This window comes from Columba livia, chromosome 4, assembly GCF_036013475.1.
Source record: "Columba livia isolate bColLiv1 breed racing homer chromosome 4, bColLiv1.pat.W.v2, whole genome shotgun sequence".
Taxonomy (NCBI): domain Eukaryota; kingdom Metazoa; phylum Chordata; class Aves; order Columbiformes; family Columbidae; genus Columba; species Columba livia.
Window position 1 is genome coordinate 34,643,213 of NC_088605.1, and position 19,277 is coordinate 34,662,489.

Genomic DNA, 19,277 nt, shown 5'->3' on the forward strand with positions numbered 1-19,277 from the left:
AGAATGCTATTTTACACAATTCTCACATAAGGACAATAAATAAATGGTTAAGAAATTACAGGGGAAATGGAGGTAGAGAATCTAAAGGGCACTACAAATATAACTCCCACACAGTGTTTTGAAAACATCTTTCTCCTTTAGCCCTATTTCCACGGAACGGCTGGAATCACATTCTGACACCACCCCCTGTTCTGAAGGCACTCACAGTCTTCGCAAAGCACCTCTCCACTGCAGTGCCTCAGGATTCTGCAGTGTCACTCCTCTTCTCCCTGGCTCTCTGCAAAGTGAAGTCATAGGAATGGATCAGCCAACCTGACTTCTCACTACCCTGCCCAGAATCCTTTGTGAACTGAAATGAGTCATCGCTCTGAAAAAATCCACAGCGCAACGTTCCAGGTTTCTCCCTATGTCTGCGCTGGCTTCTTTGTCTTTGAAATGAAGTGTCTCTGCTTCTGGAACAGTGCCTAGCTGCATTGTACAGGATAACAAGCCAGCCTCCTCATTAAGTGGACAAGAAAGCTATTTACATGCATTAGCAAAGACAAGTTAAAGCTTTAACCCTCTACTCAAGACCAAAAATTTAACCCTAACACACCTGCCTGATGTAATACACAGTTCCCCAATACACACAACCACAAATGCACAGACATACCTGCGTGCACACACACTTACACAGAGCAGTATTTTCTTAAATTATTCACTATTTAGCATGGCACTTACCAGTTTTTACTCTATTGATTAAAAAGCTTTACTCTCCTTTGTCAGTCCTGAAGAATGCTGCAGACCTGCATGTAATAAACAGCTCTGCTGTACAGTGGATCAAAGTTGTGCTGCTGCAAACCGTTTATCAAAAAATCAGAAGCAGTGGACAAGTTCTTCCAAGCTCTCATTTTTCATCACCCCATTCACCACTTGGGTTCCAAAACACAGTGAGCCCTGAAACCATGCCAGACAGAAAATGTCAAACTGCTCCAAGTGCTGAGAGCCAGCGGAGCTGCTTCAGCTTCTGCTGCTACTGACAAAGAAGGTAATGCTCAGAACGAGGTCACTGTGTCAGGATCGCACTCCCAGTGCTAGGTTTTTCTCTGCTTGGTGAGGGTATGCTACGCTTAAAGCATCAGGAAAACACAGAAGAGGAGGTAGGAATACTGTGTGATGAGAGACAGTTGCTGCTGTTTCGGAGAAATATTTTTAGTTCTTTGGGGATTTTCTTTTAAGAGAACAAAACATTTAAAATTGCCTTTACTGCAAAAGAACTATTTCTAGTCATGATCTAATCATCAAAATGAGAAGACCAATATGCAGAAAGGGAGGGACAAACAAAAAAATGAAAGCTGTCACAGAACACTTATTTCAAGGTTCCTGTATCCTGAGCACTCTGAAATAGTTTGAAGCACATAATCCATAAAATCCTGAAACACAGTACTTCAGGACTCACTTGTGCTGTGCTAGAACAGGCAATTCTCTTAGGTTCTACCCTAAACAAACACACCAGGTGTTTAGGACTGAATTAAATACGAAGGTCACTACCTTCCTATGCTGCAAGCCTTAGCCTTACTACTACCCTGTCAGTGAAGAGTCGAACCCAGCCTAAAACAGGTCTATGTGTTTCAAGAGGATAAGTAAATAGTTGAGTTACACAACTAGCAAATATCACTTTTGTTTACAGGTCTATGGCAACTGTTATGCAGCAAAGCCGTATTATAAATGGCTAATTTACAAGTGGTAAATTTACAAGTGGTAAACTGGGTACTTTGCTACACCTGTAGTTACACGGTAGCCAAGATCTCAACATTAAAAGCTGGGCTTTTGCTATGCACACAGTCATCACTTTCTGTGTTCCCTGAAAGACCTCATTCCAGGAAAACTTCAACTTTACAAGAGTTTTGCCTTCCCTGGGGCTGCAGGATAAGCTGCAAAGCCTCTAATGAATCCAGCTTGGCTTTTGCAATGTTTTGAGTCCCGCAGGATCATCCTGCAGAAACTCTGGTTGTTTGTCTGCTAAGCTCACACAGGAATGAAATTCTTTGCAAGAAAAAAATTTCTGCAGGCTTAGAAGTGAACTACAAGAGGCACCTCCTGAAAGAAAAAAACGAGAGCTCTGATCTGCTTTTCCTCTGTATCAGACAACATTCATGAAAGCTAAATAGCTGAGCTTGTGCATGCACAAGCACATGTGTGTTTTCACACACATGCACAAGTCTTGCAGCAGTCATCATGCTACTGTCACCAAGGTTAAAATACCAGCAGAAGAAAGATACAGGTAATACCACGACCCAAATATACTTTCTCCCGAACAAATTTCTCTAGCACTTGAATGCCAATTACATATTCAGGAGCAGCTGGACCACTCTGAACAGACTAATACAACTGCAAGCTTTGAGTGAGATAATTCCTCTTGCATGTGTGACATCCTGGAGACACCTAGAATGCACTGAGCATGCGCATGTACCGAGAGGGCAAATACATCTTGTGTGCACAGGCACCTAGGCCTGCCTTTACGCAAATTCGTCAGCTCACAGCACTATTACACAGCCATTTAATCAGTATTAGGAACTGCATGAAGTGCCTGATACCTCAAGCATGGCAGAGAGCAAAAGTGAGAGACCAGCAGCAGGGAAAATGTAAATGAGAATGTTTAAAGAGCTGAAGTGGATGGATAAACCAGTGCTGCCATCACCAGTGACGTTACTGCAGCGTGGCCTCTCAGGAGGAAGGCCTAGCCAAAATGCCACATGCACTTCCCAATCAAGGCAGCTACTCTGTTCCTCCATCCTACATCTCCACCCCAGCACATGATAGAAAGTGGTACTGAAACAAAAGCTGCCTTACCGACAGTGCATGGCACAATGTACTTCTCACCGCATAACGCCATGCATCCAAATAGACAGCACAGAATACAGCATAGCCTGAGATCAATCTCCAGATCACACAATGAGAAAGCAGATGAGGTGAGGATCCTATTTTCTTCCTTTGCACAATCACTGTGTTGGAGTTGAAGACAGACTCCTTTCTGAAACTCTACATCAGCTTACACACGTCCTGGAGCCCTCCCGAACCAGGGCCTGGGACTCCCTTCCTTTGCCACAGTCCTTTCGCCATCAACAGAGGGAAACTCACAAAGAGAAAAGGAATGTGCTCAAATGGGACAGGGGAGAAAAAAAAAAAAAAGTTAAAAAAAGAACACTGCAAGAGCATGAGAAAACTCACACTAGCCTGTGCCAGTTTCAGTGGATCCTGAATTTCAGAAGCTAAAATCAGCCATGAGAACTCAGCCTTCATAGTCTGTAGCTGCATAGTCTGTACCATTATTATCCACCATTACTTCTACAAGAACCAACTTCACAAAGCAGGAAGCACTCGAACAGCAGACTGGGAACACAACCCCTGAACCCTGTGGCCCCAGAAGAGACCAGGCTAAGGAACATCAGAAAGATAAAAATTCACACTTGTATTTCTTCAGGAAATCTCTTCATACAGAAAACTTTGACATATTAGTGCTCCACTAATAACAACTTACTTGCAGTATGCTAATAAGTTCCACTTGGTGCACCTGAACAAATCTCCTGGTTCTTTAAGAAATCACTTAAGGAAACACAAGAGGAAACATGATCAGGGTATTAAATTCAGCAATATCCCAACAGGTAATGCCCATCTGTTTTTCTGCTAATGTTGTCTAGGAGCTTAAATACTCTCTTTTTCCCCTCCTGCTGCTTAGAGCCCAATGTATTTTCAGGGAACATGCCTCCCCTTCTTCAGACCTCCTTCCACTGGCTTGAAAAAAAGCACACTCTTCTAGTGTTCTTTCGTATGTCTGCCCCTCCTGCTCCTTTAATCTTCCTAGGACTCTTCTACATTTACTCTAACTTACATAACTTTTCTTTAAAGAGCAATAACCAGAACTCTGCACCATACTCTGGTGCTCCAGCCAACTTCTCACCTGTGTCAAGTACAAGGAAACCAGCATTTTCACACTTTCAGTGAAAATACTCTGCCCTATAGATAACAAAAACAAAACTTGCTTTTTCCATAGCTCTACAACATCGGTGGTTCACTGTCACCCCACAACTGAACAACCAGTTCCAGATATCCTTTTTATGCTGCTGTAACTAACAAGTTTGAAGCAAATATTCGTGGATTTGACTCCCAAGACCACGATCTTGCCCACTATACTTCAACAGCTTGTTCTGTGGATATGATTAATGATCTTTGAACATCCAATTCTCCTTATTTGTTATCAATTTTTTAAGCATCTCCACTTTGTCACATGTTAATGAGAGTCACAAAACCTAAAATGAAAAACAAACAACACTTTAAGTGTTAGCTAATGCAGGACAGAATCATAAACCCCCCATGCCACACTTGCTAATACTACAACCCAGTAAACAGCATTTGACTGAACCCATCAAGTCCCAGCAGGAAAAACAAGGCAACCCACAAAACTCCCTCCATCAAAAGCCTAGTAGGTAAAAACAACTGCCTTTTTAGATTTTGCCTACTACAAGAGGCTTCTTTAAATTACAGCTTACTGGAAGTATGTGATATTTTAAACCATAGAATTCCCTAACAGTTTTTGTAGCTAGGACCATGGGATGGGAGGAGTGTTTGATGGTTTGGTTTTTGGTTTTTTTTGCACAGAAATCTGTTACTATTAAATTAATTCAATCAATGCTAAAGCTATATTATTGCCGACCACACTACCACCCCACCCCTCAAAAACAAAGCCTGTCAGTTTTCTGGCAGCAAACAGTAAATGCAAGGAAAGATAGAAGCATTAAAAAAATCTGACACTAGAGGAGATTTGGCAAGAGAGAGTGAGCACGTGAGAAACAAAGGAATAAAACCAACCAAACAAACAACAGCAAACGATGATAAACACGGATGTTTTTCTTTCAGGGTGGAAACTTTATAAAGGCAGAGAAAAATATTCCTTTACAAATGCTCCTGAAAGTGCAGGACATGGCTGTTGAAACACAACAATCAGCCCCTTAGCCACATGTTCTTCACTATCCTCTTCAGTTTAGCCAGAACACATTTTCAGCATGGCTGGGGATGCTGCAGCAAATAGTCAGCAAGAGTCTAGTCAGCAGTTAAAATTCTTGAAAGATGAAGGGATGATTAGCAATCCAACCTAAAGACATAATGCATCCTCTCTCATTTAAATTGACTGCTGCAACCGTGGAAGGATTTTCATCCCAAAGATGATACTGTAGTGGTTAAAGCTTTTCAAACAGATAGTGATGACTGCCAGATAACTTCAGGTTAAAATAAGAACCCGCAACACTGAACACAGGTCCCATGGTACTGCAGCAGCCTTTAACAGCCCAGTTTTTCCTGGCTAGGAGAGAACTGATGAAAAGGCCAGGCATGGAATCAATTAAAATAGTGCCAAAGTGGTTTTAGAAAGAAAAGGTTAGACACTCCAAAGACTTAGCAGTTGAGAGTTTACTGGGTCATTTTTTTCCCTGTGGTGGAAAGCAGAGTTTTCACTATGGCTTGAGTACATTTAAGATGTACTTAATGCTTACAAAATTAGAACATTTTATACTCTAATACATGAAGTAGCTATGCTGGGGTATTCTGCCTCTATGCTCTACCCACGTGGGGTGGATGCAGGGATCCTTTTCCCACAGTGGGTCAAAATACTTTCAAATTCTGTTCTTTGGTCCACTCTGTGTGAGGATCAGCTGTGAATATGGCTACATGGGAAATGCTACAGCACAACAGTTCAGTCACCGAATCTGCTGCCTCTCTCATGATAGCCAAGCATTTCAGAAGCAGCATTAGAAAACCAACTGCACGTGTTGCCACTAGTGTGTACTGCATCTTAAAGTGAAATGCCCTTATTCCAGACAGAAACAGTTCATTTGAGATCCTCAAGGACTGGCAGATTTTCATTTTTTCTCCCAATTAGCACAACTATCAACAATCAAAAACTACTTTCCCAAATAAATGACAGTACCTGGAACAAGGTGTTCCTGCAGTTAAACTACTCACTGGATTAAATGTTTTCTCCTGGCCATTTCACCTGGTTTTTGCTTCTTTATTTTATTGAGCACTTGTTTTATTACAGGAAGCAGTAAACAAAAACCTACACCAGGCATTTTACTACTATTACAACAGTAACACCTTCCTACCTCATGTTCTTTTCAAGTGAAATTTCAGAAATGTGAAAATCTCCTTGCACATAAATCGTAAAAACAAATGCGGTATCCAAAACAAGGATGAAATTATCAGCTCCACAGAAAGAGCTCTCTTGCGTGACTTCTTACATATCTCCTAATTTACACAGTCTTATGTTTAGACTTTTAATTATCAACTCCCCCCATCTAATATCTTTGCCACTGACTCCAGCAATATGCAGACCACACTCCTAAAAAAGCATGAAATCTAACATATTTGAGCACGATTTTTTCAGTGTTCACTGCAATGCATTACAGTATGTTGCTGATGTCACTATTTTGCGGAATTGCTCAGCTGTGCTAGTGACTTTTGAAGTCCTCCTCAGCAGTCTTAATGGACCTGAACAACTGTGATCTGACAGATAGGGTTACCACTTCATTATCCATTCCATCCTTCAGATTTCTAATAGGGCTATTAAAACCCAAACATTTGGTATTGATCCCTGCTATGCAGAACATTGTTAACCCTTTCCAAGGACCAGAACTGGCTGCTCTTTTTTCTCCCTGGATTCTAAACTGAGCTCAACAAGACTTCTCTCTTGGACTTTCACCAAGCATTTAAAAAGCACTAGAGCATGGAAGCGTTCTTGTGCTCCCCAAGTGCCGTTATGACCCAGTTTTCTGAAAGATGAGAGCACATAAAAATAGTTGTGTCTTTCCCCTCTTATTTAGTACAGAGAGACCTTAACTGGGATATCAAGACTAGATTCCTGAGATGATCTCAGGAGCTGATGATGATCTCAACTTACACTGAACTAAACCAAAGGGCTGGCAGAAGGAGAGATGTGAGAAAATTTCTTTAATAAATCTGGCAAGTAACCACTGCACACAGAAAGAAAATCACATATAACAAAATTCTGAGATCAAAGCCTAGGGGATATACAAATCCAACCTCTGAACAACCACATTTTACGCCACAGCAAGATAATATTTTCTTAGTGCATATTAGAACAGGAAAAAACAAAACAAAACAAAACAAAACAACAACTCATTCCTTATATTGTCATTAAGTTGCCATCGCTTATTCAGTACCATTAAAAAATGGGCTTACAGTTACTGCTATATTATTTCAATGAGCTACCCCCGCATAGGCAGTACTTCAACTCACCCAGACCTGAAGAACCCAAGGGCACACGACTCCTATTTAGAAGGGTAAAAAGTGTCTCTCTCAGAGCCAGAGCTTGAGAAAGCTCTCTGCTTCAGAAGTATTTCTGATGATCAGTACACACTGCATTGCACATGGTGAAAGGGATGGGGCATGCCTCTCTCCTCACCTGGCCACCCCCTTTGGGAGGCTGGAACTGCTGTGCAGACCAGCCCTTGGAAACACCTACAGCAGATTAAGTAGTCCTAAAAGCATTTTTTGAAACCTCTGCTGTTCATCATGCCTGTTTGGTAGCTACAAATGTTAAGTCTTAAAGAGCTGATGTAAAACCTACCAAAGAAAAACCTAGGCTATAAAGATGGAATTAGCAGCAGCAGGAGACTGGAGAGGAATACAAGAAACAATATAAGTAAGAAAAAACACAGGAAAGGTTAAAAGGAAATGTGAGGAAAGAGATGATTTTTGTTTGATTCCTAAAGCAGGCAATGCAGCATATGTGATGTTAACGATGAAAGAAGACTTGTTAAAAGAACCCAAATGCTTAGCAGGGCTAAACGGAAGCAGAAATAATAACCAAATGGTATGAAATAAAATTAGCACTTCCAGCTGTAGGAAGGCTGGGAAAATATGAGGGTCTACAGGATTGCTGGAATAAGCAAAGTGGGTACGGCTGCGTGTATGAGTGAAGAAAGATGTCAAGAAAAGGACAGTTGCTTTGTGAAGGCCGACTCGCATGTGCTCTGCACCTACTCGGTGCTTGCCTTCGTTTTATTTTCTAGGCTGACCTTCAACCCATGCCACACAAAGGATTCAATGAAAAGCCTCCGTTCAAATTCTAAATTAAAAGCCTGAAAGAATAAATATATCTTGCTTTGTAGCCCAAACCCTAAGCCCAAGGACCAACAACGCAGCAAAGGGAGCATCCCCAGCAGCTCAGGCATGAGCCACAACACCGAGCTCTGGCCAAGCGCACCTGCATCCTCCAGTGGCTTTGAACGAGCCCTCCCAGGGCTTGCAACAGGCAGAACAAATAAAAAGAAAGCCCCTCTCCAAAGGGCTGCTCCTCAGTTTTTATGATGACACGTCAAAGCTACAGGAAAGATGGGAGCTTACAGGACAGTAAATAGAGCTGAGAATGAATCAGTAGTGTGCATGCTAATAAAGCACACATGCAACACCGCTCCACTGAGAGAGCACACTAATGGTTTGGGCAGTCTGAAACACAACATGTGAACGCAGTTAAACATGTCATCACCAACGCTGTCTTTAGAAGTGTTCTGCTGCTTTATGAGAAGCTCTTCAAAACACAAACACATGTAATTTCATAGAAAGAAGGTGTAATCCACAAGAACTGGAAAATGTGGGACTTCACAAAGTGCATCCTGCATACCATGTGAGGTCTGCAAGGCCTCCACACTTGAGGCTTGTGATTTTTCTCATTTAATTGTGGTATTTTATTTTAATTCTGGCACTACATTTAATTGAGTTAATGCATCCTAGATTTGTTTGGCAGCATCTAGTTTGATATACCCTCTAAATACAATTTGGGGACCACCTGTGTAACAGTCACAAGATGGAAACTGGCCTCACAGTTTTGGTCTAAAAGATTCATTTACTGCCAGAGTTATCTTGGTGTAATGATATCTATGCAAATCCTCATTTATTTTGGAATAAGAACCTATTTTTTAACCTGATTTGCCTTACACAGCTTCCAAAAATTTTATCAATGGGGGCAGTTTTACATGCATAATCCTGCTAAATTCCTCTGCAGGAACTTTTTAATGTGTGATGTGATAGTGAAAATGAAAAACGGAATGATCAATACTAAAAAGAAAACACTAATTTTCTTAGAGGCGAGAATGTGTCTTCCTGTTATTCAATCACATGCTCCCCAACATATTCAAAAAGTAAATGTTAAAACAAAGGAATTACTCTTCTTTTACTAATATTTTTCCTGGATTCCGGTAGCTTTACACTTGAAGAATAGATAAAAATTGACATTTAAAGTTACAAGTACTACTTCTCTAAAAACTTCCTGTTACGGTCAAAGGCAGAGATATCAAATGAGCCAAATATGGTTCCTATTTGCCATATGTTGTTTCTAATAGTCACAGCTTGAGTTTCAAAACTGATGTAGATTTGCACTTCCCTTCTTCATGTCATTTCTATTGAGTGCTGCTGTACACTCAGTACTTCTAAAAATCAGGACAGTTACTCAGGAGCCTAATTTTAGGTACTCATTTCTGGAAACTGGAGTAAAAGCTCAGACTTGAACACTAAAAGAATTCAGGCATGTAAGCTACTTGGGAATATCTGAGTGTCTTGTACACAATGCCTAAAGTCATGCATCTCCTTCATATTTACACTTATAAATGAGAGCCTAAACATCTTATTTAGGGCATAAAGGTTTGAATGTGATTTATGTGACTTTTGTCTTGCTTTTGACAAACTTTATTTGATGAAGTTTTTATGTAATTGGTGTTTCCAATAAAAGTTTTGGGTCTGACAAAATTCTATTAAGATGAAGAAAAAGAAAAGAGAGATACAGAGTGAGGTTTTAGAGAAAATAATTCTGATATTGAGAGTAATTTGCTCATATCTTTGGAGACTGAGGATGTGAAAGCCTCATGTAACTTCCCACTGACATTTTCCTCCTGATAACATAACTTCTTTCAAGGGCAGGAGTAACCTTGCCAAACATAATCACCACAAATTTTCCCCTCACACACAGCCTCTGACTGTATCATTCATCACCTACGCAGACAGACATTATGCAAGCCTGCTTGCCAGATCCTGCTGCTTAGGAAGCACTTGCAGAACACCAGAAGTACATCAACTCTCCCCCAGGCCTCCCAAAAGCAGGCCATCTCCTTCAGCCACGGCCTCCACCAACAGTGAAGTCACAGTGCTGGCTTTGTGATCTCACAGTGCTCTCCATAGCAACAGCCTATGAGGTCACAAATAAAGGATTATCACTTTGCTGCAGGATTAAGGGAACTAAGAAGCTGGTCTGGCAGGAAGATGGGTTTTACTTTAAATAATGGGAATTAGAAGAAAGCTGAAAATAAATGGGTTGGAAATTGTCTTTGTCTGGCATGCACCCCTTTTTCAATAATACTGTAAAATAAGATATTGCTTTCTTTGACAGCTCCCAAGTAACAGGGTGAACTGTAGGCTGCCTCCTGAGCTATTACATGGGAGATGAAGCCTGAAACAACTTCCACATCTTTTGACTCCTCAGTCATTTGATTTTGCAAGTGCAGGCAGCAGTGAGAGCACTCTCTTCAAATTGTCTGCTCCTTAGTTTATTCACAGATGTGCAAAGCTGGCAATAAGTTCGAGAAATTGACAAAAAAAAAAACAGAAAAGGAAGTCTGAAAACATCTTGCCTTAGCCCACCTTATTGCTCAGGCAAGGATTTACAAAAATGATTCCAAACTAGGAGGCTGTGTTCCTTAGAAATAGTGAAAAACATACTCGTTGTAAGTTACGGTGCTTTAAGTACTTGTTCAAAATGCAAGAAACAGTGATTACTTAGAAGAACATTCCCTGCAAAATATACTTGCAGTCATAGGAAGCTGTACTGCAAACATTACTGTTAGAACAAAATGCTTGTACAAATAATTTCATTCCACTTCTAGTGGTTTGTTTTTTTCAACACTATCTGGTTTACTCCCCAGTGTTTAAAAGTTTTGTAAAATACAGAACTCCAGAACCTGTTTGAAACCATTCCAAAATCTTTATTTCCCCACTTTCTCACCACGGAGCAAATAAAAAATAGCACAAATACAATCACCTGATGAACACTTTCTCACTCCTCATGGAACCACCAAGGCTTCCATACAACTATCCAGAGCACAAACTTAATTTGGTTTCAGTTTTTAAAGGGAGTTATAAGCCCAACAGAGGAAGGGGGAATGAAAAGAAGAATGATAGCAGATAAGAACAGACTTACTGCATTATTCACAGAAATCCTATGCCACATGCATGCTTGCACATGAAAACACTTTTCCCATATTTTTGAAGTAATTGCCCACTTTTCCAGATGCCTGGCACCTTAGGCTGCCTGATGTCTGGAAACTAGCTTCTGCATGCATATAGACTCATCCTGCGTGTGCAGCAGGTCCAACACATCAGGTGTACTATGCATGCATAATTTATCTGTCAGGGACTGTCCCAGATTTTAAGATTAAGACCTAAAAAATCCTAAAACAGCCTGCTTTGTAATTTGCAACCTGAGCTGTGATGCAACCATAAAGCATTTGTACAGTGTGAGAGCCATCCTGCCACTTCAGGAAAATTTTGAGTAATACTTGCAGCTTTCCGCAGCTGGAAGAAGGCTTCCAGCATTATGAGCAACGGCACCAACACCAGTTTCCCTCCTAGGACTGGAAGAAAACATTGGACAACCTTGCAGTAGCTAACCAAGTAGTCTCTGCCACGGGTCTGGAAAATTTAGATCTCTGTTTTGCAGTTGGACGACTGTTAAAAGCTTTAAGAAAAAAATAACATAGACATCCTGATGTTTCACAGTGTTTTAAATATGCTTTGAAATTTCATAACCTATTTAAAAACATATTTGTTTCTTTGCCCTCCAGCACAGCAATAAAGAATCCCGAAAGGAGTGTTTAGAGACACCAGATTTACTAGTTTTTCCACTGAACTCCACAGCTTTCTAGGCCTGTAAACAGGGGCTGAATTCAGCTATTAGTCACTCCCGCCACAGCCGGGTCTGCCCGCCCGTGTCTGCACCTGCAGGGAAAGCACACGGGCCTGCACTAGAACGGCGATTTCCCGGCAGCCTGCTACAGCACAACGCGCCTTCAGCCGCCGACACCGCCGCGCTAACCCCGAATACAAAGGCAAGGCCCCGTCCGCCCTTACACCCGGGTGAGGAGCGGCACCACCGGCCCGCCCGCCGCACCGACCGACCCCCGTGCGCCGGCCGGGGGAGCGCGCAGCGCGGCCGCCACCGCCCCGCGCTGCTGGCGGAGCTTTCATCGTGCAGCAAAGCGGGTGACCGACTCAAGCGGGGAAGAAGCGCTGCCCCCGGCCCGGCGGCGCGGCCCCTCACCGGCCGTACCTCAGCAGCGGCCCCTCCCGGCGGCGCTGAGGCGCGGCCGCCCCGCCCCGTCCCGGCATGCCCCGTGCGGGGGCACGGCCGCCCGTCGCCATGGCAGCGCGTGGCGGCAACGCGCGGGGCCCAGCACCACATCCCGCGCCCGCAGCGCCAGGGAAACCCAGAGCAGGGGAGAAGGGCGATGTCCGCCTAGTTCGGAGATGCGACGTTACCCTTACCCCCAGCTTTGCACTATGCATTGTCACCTTTTCAACCACAAACAGGGGCAGCATTTTCCTTCCAGCGAAGGCCGCCCATACCGCCGCCATTTGGGCGCCATTTGTCGCACAGGACACGCACCTCTTTGTGCTGCTGCAGCCTCAGAGCTGCCCGGGTCCCAGCCCAGGGGAGCTCAGAAACAAAAATAAGATTTTGTTGATTGGTTTCTCTGGGTTTGGGGTTGTGGGGTTTCTTTGTGCTTTTGTTTGAGGCTGGGGATTTTACACGGTGGTAAAGCAGATTTCCAACTCCTGTGTCAGCACTGTCCTCACAAGAATCCTTCCCACCTCAAGCGAGGGTGCAGCAGGGCCCTGGTACTCCAAAATGCGGTAAAGGCACAAAACAGAATCACAGAATCAACTGGGTTGGAAAAGACCTCAGAGATCATCGAGTCCAACCCTTGGTCCAACTCTAGTCCGTTTACTAGATCATGGCACTAAGTGCCATGTCCAATCTCAGTTTAAAAACCTCCAGGGACGGCGAGTCCACTACCTCCCTGGGCAGGCCATTCCAATGCCTGACCACTCTCTCTGTAAAGAATTTCTTTCTAATATCCAGCCTAAATCACCCCTGGTAGAGTTTAAGCCCATGCCCCCTTGTCCTATTGCTAACTGCCTGGGAGAAGAGACCAATCCCCACCTGGCTATAACTTCCCTTCAGGTAGTTATAGAGAGTGATGAGGTCACCTCTAAGCCTCCTCTTCTCTAGACTAAACAACCCCAGCTCCCTCAGCCTCTCCCCATAGGTCTTATGTTCAAGTCCCTTCACCAGTCGTGTTGCTCTTCTCTGGACCCGCTCCAGCACTTCAATGTCTTTCCTGAACTGAGGGGCCCAGAACTGAACACAATACTCCAGGTGTGGCCTCACCAGTGCAGAGTACAGGGGAAGGATCACTTCCCTTGTCCTGCTGACCACGCTGTTTTTGATACAGGACAGGATACCGTTGGCCTTCTTGGCCACCTGGGCACACTGTTGGCTCATGTTGAGCTTCCTGTCAATTAGCACCCCCAGGTCCCTTTCTGTCTGACTGCTCTCCAGCCACTCTGCGCCCAGCCTGTAGCGCTGCAGGGGGTTGTTGTGACCAAAGTGCAGCACCCGGCACTTGGCCTTATTGAACTTCATCCCATTGGAATCAGCCCATTTTTCCAGTCTATCCAGATCCCTCTGCAGAGCCCTCCTGCCTTCCAGCAGGTCGACACTCCCTCCCAACTTGGTGTCATCAGCAAATTTGCTGATGATGGTCTCAATCCCCTCATCTAAATCATCAATAAAGACGTTTAACAGGACTGGACCCAACACTGACCCCTGGGGAACACCACTGGTGACTGGCCGCCAGCTAGATGCAGCCCCATTCACCAGCACTCTCTGGGCCCGGCCCTGCAGCCAGTTCTTAACCCAGCGTAGAGTACACTTGTCCAAGCCATGGGCTACCAGCTTTCGCAAGAGTATATTATGGGAGACAGTGTCAAAGGCCTTGCTGAAGTCCAGATAGACCACATCCACGGCTTTCCCCTCATCCACCAGGTGAGTCACCTGATCATAAAAGGAGATCAGTCAAAACCACCTGCTTGAGGCATGTCCAACCCTCCTGGGCCCCCTTGTTTTTAAGCATTGTTTCCCAGGATATGCTCTGAACTAGACTTCTGAATAGGCAAAAATCTGCCCTCCGGAAGTCCAGCGTAGAGGTTTTGTTAATGGTTCTCCCTGCATCTCTGAGTATTGAAAATTCTATTATTTCATGGTCGCACCCCCTCTGCCTCCCCGAGGGTGGTGGCACGACAGGACGTGTGCTGCTGATGCCAAAAGTAAATCTGAGCTGTCACCACAAGGAAATCCACCCTCTTCTTCAAAAGGCTACATGCTTCAAGTATTGCATGCGACTTTTTAACTCAACCTGGCTTCATAATTGATCCAGGGTTTTTATTATTTTGTTTTTAAAGTTTACAAATGTAAAACGAATGACCATAGCAAAATACTCCTCTCTGGCTGCTACTGAGGTAGAATCTACACTTGTACAGACACTTAGGCCAATTTTCCATCTTTTTTAAAAGAACTTACCATCTGAAAAGACAACCATAAAGAAAATGTTTTTGCATAAGAAGGGTAAAAAGACCTGCTACCTCTACCTTGAACAGATGCTGGAGTTTCTAAGATGCAAACAAGCTTTGTAAAAACAGTGGCCAGAATACATGCTAAAAACAAAAGCTGTACACCAAATCACAGAGCTAAAAAAAACAGCATCAAAAGCAAGCAGGAGAATTAGTTTGCCAAGGCAAATCAGGGGGTAACGAAGGTGCCTTGCTGTGGATCCTGAGGACGAACTTTGCTCTGAACTTGGGCCAAAAGTGTTTTTTGCAAGTGTTAGTGAGCATCTTGGCTTTTAGGGCTGGTGTGTCTCAAGATTCACAGGCATCAGAGACACATACAGCCTAACCACACCAAGCTTATAGATGTTTAGGAGAAAGCTAAAGCAGTATTTGTGTCACAGTAACTGGGTGTTTGAGATGCAGCTGATGCAAGCCCCGGTAAGACACAGGAGGTCTGCAGCATGCTGCGGTCAAGAATTCAGCACCATGACCTCATTCCTCCTCCTGTGCTCAGGCACAAGGGAAGCCGAGATCAGACTAGCAGCCAATTAACCACTGATTCAGCCTGAATTTCAATGTTCTTCCCTTTATGAGCTCACTCATCGTTTGAATTACTCAAAGAAGCTGCACAAATGCTTTTATTCCAGACTTTGACACGCAATCCATGACTGGAGCTAGAAACGTTCTGCTTGAGCAATGGGAAAAAAGATAAGGTAACGTGGCAGAGTAACAGCAATTCTGAAAGGTGACTGCCAAGACTGAGAACTGCTGCATGGCAGCACAAGTGCTAGATCTCCCCCGGCTCTGCCACTACACACTGGAAATCCACAAGAAATCCACAAGAGCACTGGCATAGCCCTTTCATACTAAATAAATAGCCAAAAAAGTGACAAAAAAAACCCCAAGCCCCTCTATAAATCCTACTTCCCTATGCCAGGCAGTATAAAAAAGCAACAGGAGGCAATTCCTATGGTTATGCAACCTCTGGCATACAGGAAAAAACAGGCCAAGCTCAGCATAGAAGCTACAAGACAGGACCCTGCAAAGGTTTTTAAAGAGGCATACCACCATGTTGTGTCCAAAGCATTTACTTGCCAATACATTGACTTCTCATAGTATTGGTTTGTCTCCCCCATTTGCCATTAACCTTTGAGACCTTTAAATGCTGGCAATTGTCTTTCTTTCACTAATGTCACTGAAACCCATCACTTCCTATGCAAGTGGGGTATAAGGAAGTGGCTCTTTACCAGGCAACATCAGCAGTGTCTGGCATTTCACAAGATCTGGAAGAACACCAGCCCTGCCCCAAGGAGTCCACAGCCTAGTTCAGACAGAGCCAACATGCTTCAGATACAATCTATGAGGCCATGGAAGCATGAGATCACTTCCTCCTTGTGATCTTCAGTTTTACATATGTATCAATTACTTCTATTTAAAAGGTTCTTTTGGAGGAAAAAAAAAAAAACAACAAAACAGGCTCATAATGATTTTATCAGTTTTAGTATTTGGCTTTGGGACCAACCATATACTTTCAGTTATTAACATTAATGATTCCCTTTTTCCTCAAGTACAGGAGGAGGAACCTGGCAAACAACCAGGGAGGACAAGATGACTGACAATAGCTTACAGCTAAACTAGCAACTGCTCAACCACATTGCACAATCCATAGAAGATGTGCCATGATTACTAGCTTAAGGATGATAAGACTACAATCAAAAGCCGTAATTTCTATTGGCATCTCTTGTTTGTATTTAAAGAAAATAAGGGAAAATCTGCTGGTCGTATATTTCTGCAGTATCTGAAACCAATGGATTCCTTAGCTTTCTCCATATAGTTTCTGTTAACTGGAAGCTTGGAATGATCTGTTACCTCCACATAAAGGATTTGACCAAATACTAAAATTCTGGATTTTTGCTGGCAGCTTACAGGATGTTTTGGTCTTTTCTCCTTCACTGCTAACAAAGAAGAATTATGGCAAAGATTAAACTAGGCTAGGCACTCCATTTGTTCCAACTTCCCACCTCTCTCAGATGCAGGTTCAAAAATGTGGACCAGAACTGAACTGACAGATGTTCATCAAGCAAATTAGTTACAGGAAGAACCAAATTTGAGGCCTGCACTGACCAGTAATAACTCTGGTAGATGTTCAAACAGCACACCTGGATTCTTCTAGCCACCAGGAAAAGCTCCAGGACAGGTTCAGCACACCTAATTCCTGTGGGCTAATCTTTAGGATTCCCTCAAAAGCACCAGGGAAACAGCTTTCATTCAAAAGTAAGGGGCAGTCAGCATGTCGTATTTGTGGTGCTTTCAGTGCTGTGACTGTAACTGATGCAAATGTGCCTGGGCCAGCTTTATGCGTCCCATGTGGGGTAACTCCCTGACCATTCAAATAGTTTTTGCAATCTGTGTTGAGCACTGTGGTGCAGCAATTACACCGCTTATGTTAACAGAGCTGACTAGGTTAGAGTTAGCTCTGCCCTGTCTATACAAAATGAAGTCATGCATACAGTCCCTAGTACTCAGCATATCCTAGACATATGTTTGGCCATTTTAGACTTTTTTTTTCAATCCAAGCATCTGGAAAACCTTACTGAACAGTTTATGCAAAATGGTCTCCCCCATGCCAGAAATCTTCCATTTGTAACAGAGAGATAGGGTTTAACAGGCAATTAAAAAGAACCATGCATACCTATATTGCCCTTAAAATACTAATGTCAGACACATACATTAGAAATTATATTGTCTTGTTTGTGCTTAAAACCTTACAAGAAAACAGAGTGCTTTTAACAGGCAAAACATCTAAGCTGGCAGGGAAACCAGAACCTAATGCTCTTCAACAGCTCTGGAGAAAACAAAGCTGAGCTGTGTGCTCAAAATCAGCTCATTGCACCCAGCCCTTCTTCAGCCACACTCCCAAAGGGTGCATTTGAGTAAGCCCCAAGAAGACCATCCCAGCCTGACCTACAGCAGAAAACTGTTGTTAGCCATTGCTATCAACTCCTTTCAGCTAGATCCCTCTGGACTAATACTGAAAATGCTGTTTGACTGCATGTCACCACCGCTACTTCAGATGCCATGAAGAATCCATCACCATGCTGGTGATATTTTGTGGTATTTCCCTTTTGTTCACAGGGAACTGGAAGTCATATGCCAAAGCATTCATTGATGCCTAATTGCACAACAGAGCTAACCAATCTGAAGGATAACCATCACTCTCCTGCACATCCCAGGACAGGCAGCACTGACAGTTGACCATGAATTAGTTTAGGGAGATAATGCAGCAGAAGGCTAGTCCTGAAAAAAACAAACAAACAAACAAAACCAACATGAATATTTTATGCCAAACCCTGACTGGGTGCGCTGTTAGGACAGAGGAGGCCACATCTCAGAGCAAAGTAGGAGGCAGTAGCCCACAGGCAATGCAGGTATGGAGAAGCAGGTCCTCCTGCTCTGTGGGCCACTCGTTGTATGTAAGAACTTCTCAGTTATCATTAAACTGCATTGTAATATGGCCACTCACTCACCACAAAAATGACTGGCACAGTCAGCACCCTGACACCAAGTCCACATGACAGATGGAATTTTCAAAGGGCTTTAAAAGGGCTCACTAAATTGTGTCTGTTTTAATGGCATCTGGGTTCAGGTCTACCAGCACTGGTTTTACCAACAAAGGGCAAGTTTTGCAAAAGCAAGCAGAGTTTGTCATATCCAATACACCATCAAGACTTGAACAAAGTAAGGACACATTGCCGGAATAAACAAGGATATAAGTGGCAAGTGCACATTCCAAGAATGTGTTTAAAAATAGTGCTGTTCTGACAGAGACAGCACGTACCCATTTTCATCAGTAGTACCAAGGATCTGTTAATAAACTATCACCAGCGATAACTGAGTTTCCCAAGGAATATGGTCTATCAGACATGAGATACCAACCATTCCAGTGGAAAACAACATGCAGGAGACAGGCAGAGCCCTGCATTTCTCCACCCACTGCTGGAGTATCTCCTCAAAACACAGATGGCACACACTCAGAAAGAATGGCTTCACATGAATGACATCCTACCATGTAGAATACAATTCCATTGATTAAACTGTATCAGAAAACCATATAGTTAATATAAAATATTAATTTTAGAGAAAGGGAGAAATATTTTGACAAATATCAGAACTTCCTGTTAACTGCATTCCTGCATGAAATGTTTCTTTCTCTTCACATCAGTTTATTCTGAAAGGCTGCATTATATAGAGCAATATTTAAAACATTTAATGAATCAAATTTGAAACAAAACAGTCTGATCCTGCTGGAATTAAGTATTTCACCTGATCTAAAAATACTGGGTTCAGGATTTTCTTCCACATGAAATCTGACTACTTTGGAGCTCTGTTTCAAATCAGAAAACAATTTCCTTAGAATTCAAAACCTCCACAAAAATTGAGCTTCTGTCTACTAGTCAGCCATATGTAAGCCTCAGGTCTTAAAACGTGAGTTTCAATATATGTCCTTACAAGAATATCCAGTATAATATATTTCCTCATATGAAACTGGAGAATCTTAACACATT

General features: G+C 42.9%; 1 protein-coding gene across 14 annotated transcripts in view; it reads right to left on the reverse strand.

The window, feature by feature from the left end:
* Positions 1-19,277, reverse strand: part of STOX2 (storkhead box 2) — a 144,774-nt gene that overhangs the window by 26,681 nt on the left and 98,816 nt on the right. Inside the window, exon 1 of one of the 14 annotated variants that reach the window (XM_065061230.1) lies at positions 12,371-12,441. The exons of 12 other annotated variants lie outside the window; for them this stretch is intronic. The gene's annotated coding sequence lies outside the window, so the exon portion shown is untranslated. Of the gene's footprint in view, positions 1-205; positions 4,960-12,370; positions 12,442-19,277 lie in introns of those variants that run through there. One more of the 14 variants, XM_065061231.1, reaches the window with a different exon arrangement.